The sequence below is a fragment of the Canis lupus genome, chromosome 17, assembly GCF_011100685.1.
Source record: "Canis lupus familiaris isolate Mischka breed German Shepherd chromosome 17, alternate assembly UU_Cfam_GSD_1.0, whole genome shotgun sequence".
NCBI classification, from domain to species: Eukaryota; Metazoa; Chordata; class Mammalia; order Carnivora; family Canidae; genus Canis; species Canis lupus.
In genome coordinates this window covers 41,597,055-41,614,107 of record NC_049238.1, presented here as the reverse complement: position 1 = coordinate 41,614,107, position 17,053 = coordinate 41,597,055, and positions in this window count along the sequence as shown.

Genomic DNA, 17,053 nt, shown 5'->3' with positions numbered 1-17,053 from the left:
CCTGAATAAAAGAGAATGAAACTCACTGTATCTCTTCAGTGTAGCTGCCTTCCTTCCACCTTGACCTTGTCACAGAAACTTTCATCCAAGTACTTCCAATTTTTCATGGAGATTAATTAGTCCTCAAATCACTGTGGTAGGACTGGTAATACAATGCAGATATGTGTAAAACAGTAAGATGAGACATTAATTCACAATGCTTGACCTAATATAAAAAGAGCCAGAAATCTCACTTTACCCTCCTGATTTTAAGTGATTACCCTCACCCCCTGTTTTTCTGGACAGGTCCTCAATTATTTGTATGCTTAGGAATTAGTATAGTGTTCTCCAGAGAGAAGAATGTTGAAGAAAATTCTTAATGGTTGGCATAAAAGCAAACAGAAACCAGCCGGAACTATTTTTTGTCCATTGATTTCTGTAGTATAATTTTGGAGCTAAACCGTGTTTTAGGTTAGGAAATTGAACAATGTACAAAGCTCTTTGTTTTCAAATTTCATTTAAAACTGAACCCAGTATAGATCACTGGGCAAGTCAGAAAATTTGTCTCCCCTCTAACAAGTTTGAAATAAAACTTGGTAAAATAATTAGTCCTTATTTTAAATTTCAGTGAAATAAGTTTTGGAAAAGGCGTTATTTTTTGTGATTTTATGAACTCATATTTTGTTTTAGTTATAGTTCGAGTTCAGATTTGAGAAAATGCACTGCCAACCGACTATGGAGAAAATGGAAATGAAAAGAAAAATGTAGGGCCATCTCTGGATATTTTGTACAAAGATTATCTGCTTAGTAGAGTTCCACAAGTAGATTTATAGTTTAAAGTCAAGACTACCTGCATGAACAACATTTGTTGTAGGTTCAGAGATTATAAAACATTTTTTAAGACTTTATTTATTTATTCATGAGAGACACAGAGAGAGAAGAAGGCAGAGATAGAGGCAGAGGGAGAAGGAGGCCCCATTCAGGGAGCCCGATGGGGGACTCGATCCTGGGACTGTGGGATCACACCCTAAGTCAAAGGCAGATGCTCAACTGCTGAGCCACCCAGGAGTCCCATAAAACAATTTTAATATTAAACTTCACCAAATAGAAAGATGGAAATGACCTGATAGTTACCAAGAAGAGATAGAATAAAAACAACTTATGTTATGATTTAATACATGCATTTATATGCATTGTAATCCCCATAAAACCTAGTGAGGTGGGTATCCCTTTTACTATGGCTATTGTCTCTAAAATTAATTTACATGATGAGAGAACATTGCTTTCTATATACATAAAATAAAATTTATGTCCAAGTAACTCTATTTCTCTGAAACACCTCTTTTCTTCAGTGCCAGTTGGACCTAAAACAAAATTTCTGTAGATCTGGACTGTACTTAAATATGAGTTACAAAATACAGTAATGTATAACTGTAAACCCTTACACATGGTTTAGCTTTATTCTAGATTTTTAAATGCTGACTGTAGCACTCCTCCATCCTGAGCAGTTAAAGACTGTAATCCTTGTATCTCCAGAAATACCTTCAGGCATATATCTTATATATATATTTGATGTTTCACAGATTTCATGACTGAGATTTGTTAAGTCCTTCACTTTATTTCAGACCTACTAAAACTGGAGTCTGTTCTTCACCATAATCTAATTATCTGAGTTCTTAGATGGGAATATTCATCATTCCAACAAGGGTATATCCAATATTTACTTCTGTCAGTAGAGGTTCATATCTATGATTAAGATGCTGCAGTAGTTCAAACCCCATTCACTTCTACCTTGATTGTTGACTACATAGCAGTTCTAAAGCAATACTACATTGTAATAGTATGTACTGAAGTTTACTTCTTTATTTTAAGATTTTATTTATTCATTCATGAGAGACAGAGAGAGAGAGAGAGAGGCAGAGACACAGGCAGAAACACAAGCAGAGGGAGAAGCAGGCTCCATACAGGGAGCCTGACGAGGGACTCGATCCTGGGTCTCCAGGATCATGCCCTGGGCTGAAGGCGGTGCTAAACCACTGAGCCACTTGGGCTGCCCTACTTCTCCAGAAGAAATAAAAGGTCACCTTGATCTGGTTAAAGTCGATAAACTGATGCAAGTATAGGAATTGCTAGAAATAGACTTTTTTTAAACAAGAAAGGGATACCTCAAAGAAGATGGCATTCTTGGGCAATTCTGTCTGATTATTCTAGCAGGACATTTAGGGCAAATATAGGAATTAAATTCCTGAGTGAGGTGTGGCTGAATTAAATGAAATATTTATTATCCTATGAGTTGCATGACAAGTAAATATGCACACCTTCCAGTGGTTGCTTGATTAAGGATGGGATCCCTCAACCCAACAGGGATGGGACCATACACATGTAATTAAATAATAATTATAGAGCTAAAACTGGCCATTCATAATGACCAGCCAGAGAAAAGTCAGTACCCAGATAAGAAAGCCTGGCATTATGGAATTGTTGACTTTATTCTAAAATCATGTTAAAATCCAAGTGATCTTAATCAGTCCAGAAAAAAACAAACAAACAAACAAACAAACAAAAAAACAAAAAACCTGTGCTAGTAGAAACTAGTTGGGAGAAATATCTGCAACATAGCAGCATAAGATGTCCCTTCTTGTTGTTTTCCATTTTTAATTAATGACTAATTAGACACCCATCAACAAAGGAAAGTGCTTCCTGGGGAGTTGTAGGATCCAGCACCATACCCCAAGGGACACAGGAGGAATCCTTCCCACCTGTGTATGTGGTAATAAGCAGACAGACCAGAAGGAGCTGTGAACATGCCCTAACCCTTCCTGGCTGTGACTGAGGAAAATCTAGAGAGGGTCGACTTGGGAAGATACCACAGATGAAAGAGAGTTTGTAAAAATCTAGCCTTCCTGAGTGGAAGTATGCTGTTGGAGCATGTCATTCATATCTATCTATCTGACTTCCCTGTACCCCTCCCCAGAGCTGGACTAAATAAATAGGAATTTGGTTTCATGCCTGAGGCACTTAGACACTTCAGAAGGTGACATAATCTGTCTCACTTGGACTGCAGGGGCTGGCTCCAGTTCAAAGGGCTCTTTTACCTCATTGTATCCAGGTTCCCTACCAGAGGAGCCACCAGTTCTCTTGGATGGTACTCACTTTCTTCTCTCCAGCTGACTTAACTTTTTTTTTTCTGTACCAGTTAATTTTTCCAACTACTAATAGAATAACAGCAGTTTTCTAAACTTCCTGTAAAAAACACATATATACATTTATACTAATATAAATATAATTCCCAAGATGACACTGCATGGAGCTGAATTAGCAGGTGTCAACCTATCCCGTTGAGTAAGGGGAGAGCAGTAAGTGAGTGCTTGGCTACCCCAGCTGTGTAGGATACTTCTGGAGAAAAATGTTTCTTTCTAGCAGCACCCATAGTACTATCATGGGCCACCATGATTGGCTGGAAGAAGAAAATAAAGAAAGAGGCAGATGGGCAGCCCAGGTGGCTCAGCAGTTTAGGACCGCCTTCAGCCCAGGGCATGATCCTGGAGACCCCAGATCAAGTCCCATGTCAGGCTCCCTGCATGGAGCCTGCTTCTCCCTCTGCCTGTGGCTCTGCCTTTCTCTCTCTCTGTCTGTCTCTCTCTCTCTGTCTCTCATGAATAAATAAATAAAATCTTTAAAAAACGACGCTGATAATAATATCAAAGAGCATCAAAGGAATATGGCTCCTCCTGATTGCACCTAGGATTTCATCAAGAAGTCTACCAGCCTCTGGGAGAATGTCACCCAAGGATTTCCTCACTGGGACCATTCCCAACACCCCAAGTTCTAAACCCACTTCCTCTCACTCTGTAGCTAGCTTCATGTATGCACTCTTGAGTGTGATAACAAGAACAAACTCCAGTAAACAGGGAGTTTCCATAGAAAACAGGCCAGAGTCTTTAGGAAAGGGGGAAATTACAAACTTACGCTGTAATGCCACCTTCTGCAAGACAAAAAAGAGATTTCAAGTAACCAGTAAGAGATTTGTAAGAACCAAAGATTTAATAGCATAAGAATTCTGCTATAAGAGGGAGCAAAAAGTGAGGCGTGAGGAGCAAGTATAATCATAAAAGTTGGGAAAAACCTCAGATATAACAGGACAAATGAATAGTATATCCCACATGAAGGCAACTAGGAAAGATTTGAGGAGGTATCTGCTCCTACAAATGTGAAAGCAGCAATGCAAAATGCCTAAGAGCATGAAAAATCAAAGAAACATGTCATCACTAAAATATAACAATAATCTTCTAATAACCAAACTCAAGGCATGGAGTTTTGTTGCCTAGATGATGCTGAATTCAAAATAGCTGTTTTGAGAAATTCAACAGCGATAAGAAAGAAAGAAAAATCAAGAAAACAATACAGGAATACAATGAAGAATTTAAGAAGGCATAAAAATCATAAAAAAGAACCAAGCAGAACTCTTGAGCTGAAAAATTCAATGAATTAAATTTTTAAAATGTAGTAGAGAACATCTATAATAGAATAGCTCAGTAGAAGAGAGAATAAGTGAGCTAGAAGATAGGAAATTTGAAACAACCTAATCTTAGGAGAATAAATGTTAGTAAATTGAACACCAATAAAAAAATAAATTAAAAAAATAAATTAAAAAAAAAAAAAGAAAAAGGAATGTTCTCCCAATCTTAGGAGAACAAAGAAAAGGAGTGAATAAAGCCTAAATAATTTGTGGAATTCCATCAAACATGCAAATATTGGAATAATTGGGATTCCAGAAGGAAGAAAGAAGGAGAGAAAGTTTAGATAAGGAAATAGCTGGAGATTTCCCAAACCTGGAGAGAGACTCACATCCACTTTGAGGAAGCTAATAGATCACCCTATTACATTAATGCAAAAAGAGTTTTTTTCAAGACATATTATAATGAAACTTATAAAAAATAAAGAGAAATTTAAAAGCAGCCAAGTGAGGGGGAAGATTATAACCTACAAGGGAAGGCTATCACTAGGCTATCACTGATTTCCCAGCAGAAACCCTACTGTAGAAAGTAGAATGACATAATTCAATCTGTCAAAATTAAAAATTACCAACTGATAACACTCTATCCAACACAGTTATCTTTTAGGTAGGTTTCCAAGAAAACAAAAGGTGAAGTGGTTCATCACCACTAGACTGACCTTGCAAGAAATAATGAAAGGAGTTCCTCAAACTGAAATGAAAAAATGCAAATTAGTGACTTGAAAACGTATAAAAATATAAAACACATTGGTATATATAAATATACAACCAGATTTAGAAAACTCTAATTCTGTAATAAGATGGTGTGCCAACTACTTAAACAATAGTATAGTGGTAAAAAAAAAAATAAAAGTTTTAAAAATGACTATAGCTACTATAACTTCTTAATGAATAAACAATAAAAAAGGTAAATTGTGACATCAAAAAACATGAAAAAAGGGAGTAAAAGGTGGAGCATATGTATTTATTAAAGTTAAGTTTATATCAGCCTAAAATTGACTATTTTATTTATAAGATCTTGTATGTAAATCTCATGTTAAGCACAAAGTGAAAACATAGAATAGATACAACAAAGATAAAGAGGAAAAGAGTGTACCATCATGGAAAATGACCAGTTTACAAAAGTAAGCAGAAACAAAGGGAAGAGGAAACAATGGAAATACAAAATGGCCAGAAAAGAATTAATAATTAAGCATAAGTATGTCCTTATATATTAGTAATTATTCTAATTTCTTAAAGTATTTTATTTATTTATTCATGAGAGGCAGAGAGACATAGGCAGAGGGAGAAAAAGGCTCACTGCATGGAGCCTGATGTGGATAGAATTTCATCCCAGGACCCCAAGATAATGATCTAAGCCAAGGATTGAGTGTCTACTCAACCACTGAGCCACCCGGATGCCCGATAATTACTTTAAATTTAAGTGAATTAAATTTAAGTTTTAAATCTAAAGGCAAGAATGGCAAAATAAATTAAAAAACAAAACCAAGACCAACTATACCCTGTTTATAAGATACTTCAGATATCAGCTCGAAGTGATGGAATAGAAAAAAATATTCCATACAAGTAGAAACCAAAAGAAAGTACAGTGGCTATAGTTATATCAGGTAAAGACTAAGCCAAAAATGGGCAAAAGAGAAAAAGAAGGTCATTATATATTAGAAGTCAATTCATCAAGATATGACAATCATATGCTATATACAGAAAATCATAGACTATACCAAAAAAAACTATTAGAACTAATAAATGAATTCAGTAAAGTTTCAGAATATAAAATCAATAAACATAAATCGGTTGCATTTCTATACACTAATAATGAATATTCCATAGGGAAAATTAAGAAACAATACCATTTAAAATTGCATCAAAAAGAATAAAATACCTAGGAATAAATAAAACCAAGGAGGTTGCAGACATATATTCTCAAAAGGAAAATATTTAAGAAATAAATGGAAGATGATACAAATAAATGGAAAAACATACCTTGCTCATGGATTGGAAGAATTAATGTAGTATGGACATTGTTAAAATGTCCATACTACCAAAGGCATGTACAAACTCAATGTAAACCCTATGAAAATATCAACAGCATTTTTCATAGAACTGGAACAAGTAATCCTAAGATTTATATAAAACCATGAAAGTTCCCAAATTGCCAAAACAATCTTGAGAAAGGACAAAGCTGAAGGTATCACACATACTGATTTCAAACTATACCACAAAACTATAATAATCAAAGCACTATGGCACCAATACAAAAAACAGAAAAGTAGAGAAATGGAACACAATAGAGTCCAGAAATTAACCCATGTTTATATCTTTTTTGTTGTTTTGTATTAAACTTTGAAAAAGGAGGCAGAAACATACAATCGAAGAAAAGACAATTGCTTCAATAAATGGTGGTGGGAATAATACATTCAACAGAATGAAACTGGACCACTTATTACATCATATGCAAAAATAAATTCAAAAAGAACTAAAAACATGAACATAAGACTGGAAAACATAAAACTCTGAGAAGAAAACATAGGCAGTAAACTATAGGATATTGGTCTGAGCAATATATATTTTTTTGACTGTCTCCTCAGACAAGGGTAACAAAAGCAAAAATAAACAAATGGGACTACATCAAACTAAAAAAGCTTTTACACAGCGAAAGAAACCATCAACAAGAGGAAAAGACAACCTAGTGAATAGGAAAAGATATACATAAATGTTAAAGTTATAATGTTAATAAATATCCAAAATATATAAATAATTCACACAACTTAATATCAAAAAATCCAATTAAAAAGATGGGCAGAGAACCTGCATGATCATTTCTCTAAAGAAGACACATGGATAGAGACACATGGAAAGATGCGCACATCACTCATCATTAGGGAGACGCAAATCAAAACTGCAGTGAGATATCACTTCACATATGTCAGAATGACTGTTATCAAGAAGACAAGAGATAAGTCTTGGCAAGAATATGGGGAAAAGGGAATCCTGGTATGCTGTTGGTAGAAGGGCAAAGTGGTATGGCCACACACACAAAAAAAGTGGTATGGCCACTAAGGAGAAAACCAGAGATTCCCCACAAAATTAGAAATAGAATACCATATGACCCAGCAAATCTACCTTTGGAAACTTATCTAATTTATCTAAAGAAACAAAAGCACTAATTGAAAAGATACATGCATCCCTATGTTCGCTGTAGCATTATTTACAATAGCCAAGATGTGAAAGCAACGTAAGTGTCCCAACCTCAAATGAATGGATAAAGAATATATATATATGAATGTTCATATATATATATATATATATTCATATGTGTATACACACACACACACATATATATATTCTTATGTGTATACACACACATACAAACACACACAAACACACTGGAATGAAATAATACTCACCATAAAAAAAAAAAGGAATGAAATCTTGTCATTTGCAACAACAAGGGTGAAACTAGAGGGTATTATACAAAGTGAAATAAGTCAGAGACAGGTAAATACTGAATGATTTCACTTATGTGTGGAATCTGGAAACAAAACTAGTCAAACAAACCAAAACAGAAATAAGCCATAGATACAGAGAACAATCTAGCAGTTGCCAGAAGGGAGGGAAGTGAGGGTAGAGCAAAATAAGGGAAGGGGATTAAAAGGTACAAACTTTCAGTTATAAAATAAATAAGACATGGGGATGCAATGCACAGCATAGCAAATATAGTTAATAGTACATAACAATCTTGAATGGTGACAAATGGAATCTGAGGAGGAGAGGAAGCTAGGTCACATAGCCCATCCCCAAATATTTTCAGTCCTAATTTAATCTCTTCTGCCTAACTGGAAATTTCAAAAAAGCAATGGAATAACATTATTTTCAATTGTAACACAGTTTTTCCCCTTCTCTTATTAAATTTTACCTAAAGTTTGGGTATAAATATATACAGAATTGTGTATTTGATGAAGGTGCCATCTTAAATTATTTTTTTTAAATGTGGATTATTCAAGAAATAGTGTTGGGACAACTGGCTAGCCATATGGAAAAAAAATTGGCTCTCCACTTCATATTTCTAATAAAAGAAGTTCACATGGAACAAAGATTTGAACATTTTTTGGAACCTATAAAATTTTAGAATAAAATGAAACAGTAGTTAGCCTAAGCAAACCCATGAAGGTATCACACATACTGATTTCAAACTATACCACAAAACTATAATAATCAAAGCACTATGGCACCAATACAAAAAAAAAACAGAAATATAGATAAATGGAACACAATAGAGTCCAGAAATTAACCCATGTTTATATCTTTTTTGTTGTTTGTTCTTTTAGCAGGTACACATTACTTTATGAGTTTCAGGAAATAATCAGTTTTTAATGAACCTGGGGTAGGAGCTGAGTGGCAATTTCCAGTATGAGAGGAAAAGATTGGAAAAGTGAACAATCCAGTGGAACTGACCTTGGTGTTTAATAAACAGCAAGATACATACATGAGTGTCATTATAGACACAAAGAGAAGGGCATAGTGTACATTGTTACATTGTCAGGATGGAGGGGTGGGGCTGATTTTTACCCCATTGCTGAATGTATAAATGTGATTCATGACCCTCCTTGCTGGTAGGAGGAACCTCTCAGGAAACCTAGCTTCAGTTTTCAAAAGTTTAGGGCCTTGAGGTTGGCCTCTCGCTTTAGTGAATATGAACACAAAACAAGTTTCAGTGTCTAACACATATGTTTTTAACTTTTATTCTGTTGCTTTTTTCTGTCTACCTTGGTCAAATTATCCTCTAAAACTGTTTTTTTTAATTTTTAAATCCAAACTCATTGCATTGCTTTAAGGATTCAATAACACAATTTATGTAAAATGCTTAGCAAAGTTCTAAAGCAAAATTTTAATAAATAATGAGAAGTCATTATCATACGAATAATAGTGAGGATCATTATCATTTTATTTTGTTGAAAGCTTCCTTTCATTTATTATATAGATTATTCCCATACTTAGAAATTTCCACCATTAGTAAGTTTATGGCTTTTTCCTTCTCTATAGCCATGGTTAATTTGATATTCAATCATAAACATTTAAAACATATCTGTCTTCTTCATACAGAATTGCCAAAGTAAATCATACAGGATGGAATTAAATTTGTTACTTTGTTAAAATGCTACCTTATAGTAAAGTATATGGATTATTTCTTTGCTTCTATTAACACATTACATCTACTTTATTTCTCTGACATCAGTGTGCACCTATACTGAGATATTGTTAAATCTGTGCTTCATCACAAAAGGGCAAAGCTATCATCACTGACTTGTTTCAAGGTTAACTTTCCTGTCAAAGTAGAAAATGGGTGAGTTTATGGTAACAAATCTATGTGACCCACAATTTAAAAATTTTATGATCTTTAATGTGTGGTGAAGTGCTTTGAGAAATATAAAGCAATATATAAATGTTGGCATTTATTGCTGCTCTTTGCATCACTTTGGCTTTGCAATTATTTTCACTATTTGAAAATGGAATTTTTTGTGAATCATTTCAAAATCTTGAGGAAGCTAGAATAGAAAAAAAAACAAAAAGTAAATTTCACAAGCTCCACATTTTGATGTTTCTTTCTGAAAAATGAGCATAATAATTCTGCTTTGTTTAAGTTACAGGATTGTGGTGACTATCCAAATATGCTAATAAATGTGGATGACTCCTGAGTAATTAAGTTGTGTTAAAAATGTATGTCAAACATGAGTTTCCTTGCTGAGTTTCCTAGTCTTCAGACAATTAGTCTATAGGCCAAAGCAGCATCACCCTCTGTTTCTGCTTTGTGTGAGTGTGTTGTGTGTGTTAGTGTGTGTGTGTGTGTGTGCACGCACATGCACACAAAGGCTCATACACATATAATGAAATGACCTGTGTCAAAATGGGAACAGTATGCGTGGCTTATGGGTGATATATCTGCAATGTGTGTAAATAAATATGTCTCTACACATGCTATTTTGGGTTTTTCCAAGTTTTCTTCTCTTACTGTGCATTATCTCGCTAAAACAGTAGAGTTGAATAAGACATACTCTGGTTCCTGTCATGTGAAAAGTAAAGGCTCTTTGAAAATGTGCTTCAAATTACTTTTCTATCTTACCGTCTCCACCTACATTCAACATATAATCTCTATGCAAATTAGTGTACTCAATGTCTTTAGGCAGTACCTTGTAATTTTTTCCTCTCCTGTATTATTTCGGGTTTTCATTTTTCCTACAAAATTTTCTCCTTTAGGTCTGTCTAAATCCTATTCAGTTTTTTTTCCTTTCTTTTCTCTTTTCTCTCTTTCTTTCTTTCTTTCTTTCTTTCTTTCTTTCTTTCTTTCTTTCTTTATGTCACTTTATCTCCTTTTTTTTCTTGGCTTAAACAACAGTTCTGGAGATGGAAAGTTGGCAAAGTTAATTCTTTCTGGGCACTCTTTAAGAGAATCTGTTCTGTACCTTTCTCCCACTGTTGTTATTTGCTGGCATTCCTGGGCTTGTAGAAAGATCAGATAGAAAATTTTATGATGCACTTATTATGATTATATATATAACAAATTAAATCTTGTCCTGTAGACCAGATAATTTTTACAATAGGGAACTTCACATTTTATGCATTTACACTTCCCTTATTGTTTACGTAGAGATTGTCCTTAATTTGCATTCAATGAAATATTCCTTGATTTTCTTTCGTCCAACTTATTATTTCCTAAACAAAACTATCCTAACTGGACTTAAATAAATCTTATTTTAGCTGCTGTTTAACTACTTTTTCTCATCCATGAAACAAATGCAAAAACAAAAATCCCACCATTTGCCACATATTTCCATTTCTATAATCACAGCAATCAAAGGAATTTGTTTCTTAAGACAATGGTCTTAAATTATTATAATGTACTTACAACCATAAAGCATTTGAGACCATGATTTGTAGTAATTGATGCAGATTTGGTGAGGCTCTTGAGAAAAATAGAGTCAAAAACTAGTGAACAGAGGAAAAAATATCAATCACCAACATCACTGATTTTCAAACTGTTAATTTTTAACAAGATTTTTTAATAGTTACAAATGTTACATGCTTTAAACAAAATTTTAACTACACACCTGGTTTGAAAGAATAATTGAAATCCTCCTAGTTCAAGTGACATAAGGTGAGATCCAAAAGTTTTAAAACAGTGGACACTTCCCTTTTAATCCCGTACTGGCGGCCTCAGCAGTATTTTAGATTTCAGGAGGTTCACACTATTTACACTAATGAAGTAATAGGTGTTAGTTTTAAGCACTGGTTAAATTTAACTCTGAGCTACCTGGTTCAGAAGGCAAATATTGTGCTGTCAGTATGCAATGAAAAAAGCGCATCAAACATTTCCAAGAGAAGCACCAGTTTTCCTAATAAAAAAATGAATTGACTGTGTGTGATTATAAATCATCACTGAGAAACATATTCAACAATGTCTTCAAAATAGGTCTTTCAGACTATAAAACATCATGCTTCATATAGCTGTTTCTTCTTTACTCAATAAAAATCTGGGAGAATTGTCGAGCTGAAGGAATTTCTGCATAGGCTTAAACTGCTTAAGTTACAAAAGCAGGGTTTAGGTAATCGAATGTGGTATGTAAATAACATGAGGAGCAGGAATGTGAATATAGAGTCTATATATCTTCTTTAAATATAATATATTTCTGCAGATTATTTTTTTTAAATAGAAGCAGGATAGCACTTCATTTTAAGTTAAAATTTTAAGTGAAAGTTTATATGATGATTTTTGCAATATGAGTGGGGGAACATTTTTTCTAATACCTGATTTGCAAATTGTGGTTTAGGCTGTACTTTCTTTTCAGCCCTTTCCTCTCTGTAGAGAATTGTAAAATATACTACATTTGAGGAACACCTATCAACAAATTATGTACAGCTAGATAATCTTCAATTGCACATATTTCTTTTTTTTAAGATTTTTTATTTATTCATGAGAGAGGCAGAGAGAGAGGCAGAGACACAGGCAGAGGGAGAAGCAGGCTCCATTGCAGGGAGCCCGATGTGGGACTGGATCGCTAGACTGGGATCACGCCCTGAGCCAAAGGCAGATGCTCAACTGTTGAGCTACCCAGGTGTCCCCAATTGCCCATATTTCATAGAGTATTCAATGTTTTAGTTTAATGCTGAAGTTTTTATTTTATTTTATGTATTTCAGGCAGCCTGATTACAACTCCGTGTTAGCCAGCCTTCTATGTCAATCCAGAAATGAATAGAGAAAATATTCCTTTCTGGATAATCTTTGGAATGGAGTCACAGTACCACCTATTTTGCACACTAAACAACATCTGAAGATATTTAGGCTCTTTGATGTCTTTACTAAGCATCTCTTGAAACAGGCTTAATTTAACCTGTCTCCTCAAAGTTAGTTCTTAGAAGTTATTTTCTCACTTTTTTTCACATCTTGTTCTCTGCAGTCTCTCTATCCACATGTTCTTTCTTTTCTCTCTCTCCTTTCCCCCTTCCTTCCTTCCTACTCTTCCCCCTCCCTCCCTTCTATCCTTCCTTTCTCATGCAGCTATTCATTTCATCATGTATTTAACAAATAATTAAATTATTTACTGTTTTTATCTGCCAAGTAGATTTCTTTAAAAAGTGAAAAATTCCTTACTCACAGACACACAGCAATGGTGAAAAAGGATGTTTTACTCAGAGGGTAGTTCATATGCAATGTTAGAAGCTTGTATATTCATAGATCTTTGTAGCCAAAAGCTTATAGATAACTTTATTCTCACATTTGGCAAGAACAAAATTACTCCTGGGATATTGGAAGGGATAATAGTGAAAAAGGAACTAAACTATGGCTTTATTATTCATCATTTTACAAAGTCACTGGCAGATAATGCAGGTAAGATGTGCATTTGTGATCATGCCCTTCGTAAGAGTAGGAAGACTTGAATGAGCAGATGAGTTTAGAGATTAGAAGATCATCCAGAAACCTATTATGAACATTCAGCAAGAGAAGATGGGGACCTGATTTAAGTCTTGGGACAGTAGAAAAATTCAGATATAAAATCTGCAGAAATCAGAGACAATGATTGACTATAAGAAGTGGCTAAGGGGAGAAATACATAGTATCTCAGGATTTCTGATAATAGTGGTTAAATGGATGGCATTACCAATTAAAAGTAAAGAAAAGGCAGGAAAGTTAAGAAGAAGATAGATTTAGGTTCATAGTTGATGTGCTCAGGTTTGTTAATCACTGTGAGAGATACAGCCAAATGAACATACAATTTGCTTTTGCTTTTTTCATTATCTTATGTAATTTGATTTATTCATTTCTCTTTTACATAATTCTGTTTATATTTGTCTGAGCATAACAGGGTAATGTAGGTATGAGGACTGAGATTCTGAAGCCAGAATACCTGGGTTTAAATCTTGGCCCAAAGTTTATAGCTTGTGTGAATGGGTGCAAATCACACTTCCATTATGTGCCTTGGTTTACTAAGCTGTAAAAATGGATCAAAAAATAAAATTAGCAATGTCTATTTCTGCGGTTGTTGTAAGAAATAAATATCCAATGTAAATAAATTATTTATATAAATGTAAATTATTATCATCCTTACTATTGAACATCTACTTTATATCTTCTTAAAATATTCTACTGAAATATTCATTTACATGGCTTACATTGTATCAAATATAATTATGCTTGCCAGCCCCACTCCCCCCAAAAAATTAGCTACCATGAACAGTATTGTCTGCCTCCTTATTTTATGTCCAGCAGTATAACTGGTAAACAAATCCCACAAAAAAAATTGTCACTTGCATATAATAGGCCATATGACTGATGGGATCCATGGAAGTCAGAAAAAGTATTGTGTTAAATATTGAGTATAGACTGAATTCATCATACTTGGGCAAATGGGAACCTGAAATTATCCATGTTATAGTGAGGTTGAGTACCTCAGATGCAGGGTCTTGAAAGCACAAAAATAATTGTTGATTGGAAGATGGAGGCAAGGGACACCCGGGTGGCTCAGTGCTTGAGTGTCTGCCTTCAGCTCAGGTTGTGATCCTGAGTCCAGGGATCAAGTGCTACATTGGGCTTTTTGAGGGGAGCCTGCTTCTCCCTCTGCCTATGTCTCCGCCTCTCTCTGTTTCCCTCATGAGTAAGTAAATAAAATCTTTAAAAAAAAAAAGGAAGAGGGAGGCCAGTACCTAATACAAACTAAATTCTAAATACAGAGCTTTATAAGATGTGGACACATAAGGGAAATAAAACTGTGGTATGGACAATGGTCTGCTGTGTCAGACAGAATAGAGATATAAAGTAAAGAGAAAGCAAATAAGGACCAGATCTGTAGACTTCCATTGCTAGAAAAAGAAAGACTTGAGTACTGGTGGAGAGGGAGAGGGGTGGGATTCCCTGCTGACAAATACATAGACATGCTAGATACTATATATCTTGTAATCACTAAAAAAAAGAAAATTAAACAAAAAGAAAAAGTAAAATAACTTCCAGGTGAAAAAAAAGAAAAAAATGAATAAATTAAAAGAGAAAATGAAAACTAAGGAGTAAACCTAAAGGCATTTGCCATATCAAAGAAGAGAAACTTGTTTTTTAACTACCACTCCAGGAATGTAAATAATTCCTTGGACTCTTCAAAAGTTCAAAGCTGAAAGAGAAAACTCCACATAAAGATAGATGTTGAAAAGCTCATTATTCTAAGAAAGAGTAGGAAAGGACTCCCCAAGCTCAGCCCACCTCCACAGCCTTCAGTGGCAAAGTAAGGCAATAAGAAACTCTTCTTGTCCTACAATTCAAATGGAAAATATATTGAAATCAGTCCCTGGAATTAAAAACACAGCTATTCCCTCATCTGGATTTAGTGTTTCAATTTATAGCACTTGAATGATTAGGAAAATTCCAAGCCCATAAATTAATTTCAAGATTGCTGAGCTTGGTGTAAACACACATACACATAAAGAAAGTTACTTACCATCATTATTGAAACTTAAAAGAAATAAACTTCAGACTTAAATCTTCAAAACTATGCAAATTTTAAAAATATAAAATAATTACAGTAAAATACATTTGAAGAGAACAAATATACAGGATTGAACATGTGTTCAAGAAATAGGAAATCATCAAAAATGGCCAAACCTCTTAAAAGCAAAATCATTAATAGGCTTTCCAGAAAGAAAAAATAGAATCAGTGAATTAGAAAACTCAATGAACAAATCAAATGGTATTAAACAAAAGCAAAGAACACATTGAAAAATAGACTTGATGAGTAATGCAAATTACAAGATAAGTATGTAAGATCGTGTAATTTTAAGAAGCACAAAGTGTAGAATGAAATGGCCCCCAAAATGGCATATGATTGAAAAAAAAAAAAAAAACCATGCAAAATAGAGAGGTGATTTTCAAAGAGATAATCTGGATGTACCAGAAATAATGGAAGGTGTCAAACTTCAAACTCAGGAAGTCTAGTGAATATCAACAAAGAAATATCCACAGAAACTCCCGTCTAAACATATTGTTATTGAAAATCCAGGAAAGCTAGGAAGGAGAAAAAAAAAAACAAGTGACTGGCAAATGATCATTAAGAGGATGTCATTACAGTACAGGTATGTGTCAGAACACATTGGGAAAATAACTTCAAAGTTTTGAGATAAGATTGTGAACTTTTATTTATATTCATTACCATTTAATATAAAAATTGAGAATTTACCACCAGTAGACCATCAATAGAGAAAACTCTAAATATTTATTCAGGAAGAAGGTAAAATATTCCAAAAGAAAAGCCTTAATTACAAGAAGGGTCAGTGTAAAAAAGTGTGAAGATTTATACATCAATATGTGTTTATCCATGATAATACAAAACAAAACAAAAAAGGCTAAATATATAGAGAGAGCAATGATACCACATAATACATGAAAAGGATGGTAGAATGTTAGCAATTCTGAAGTTCTTGAAAATTTTGAAAGTTGTATGATGCAATGGATAAATTTAGATTTTTAAAGTGGCATCTTAATTTAAGATAATCAATAGAAGGATAAAATATACAGGCAAACAAGGGTCAATGGTCAATGTAGGAAAGGAACAAAAAAAAAGAAGTGAAAAAAAAACTAAATCAAAATCAAAATAGAAAAAGTAATACAAAATGCAAATCTATAAAATAAATGTATAGATGTTGATCTAAATACATAATAGAAAATTGAGTGTAGAAAAAAAAACTGACCTTAATGTGATAATGTATATTATCACATATACGTATGTGATATGAAAAAGAAAAAAATAAAGCAAATAGCATCCAAAGTAGTAAGACAGTAGGAATATTTCTTTAAAATAAAATATGAGGGGCACCTGGGTGGCTCAGCTGGTTAAGTGTCTGACTCTTGATTTGGGCTCTGATCATGATCTCAGGGTTATAAGATTGAGTCCTGCGTTGGACTCTGTACTGGGCACAGGGCCTGCTTAAGACTGTCTCTCTCTCTGCCCCTCTGCCCATATAAAAACTAATATACATCTGTTATCATTAATCCTATTTATTGTACAGGTGGTCTCAAGTAAT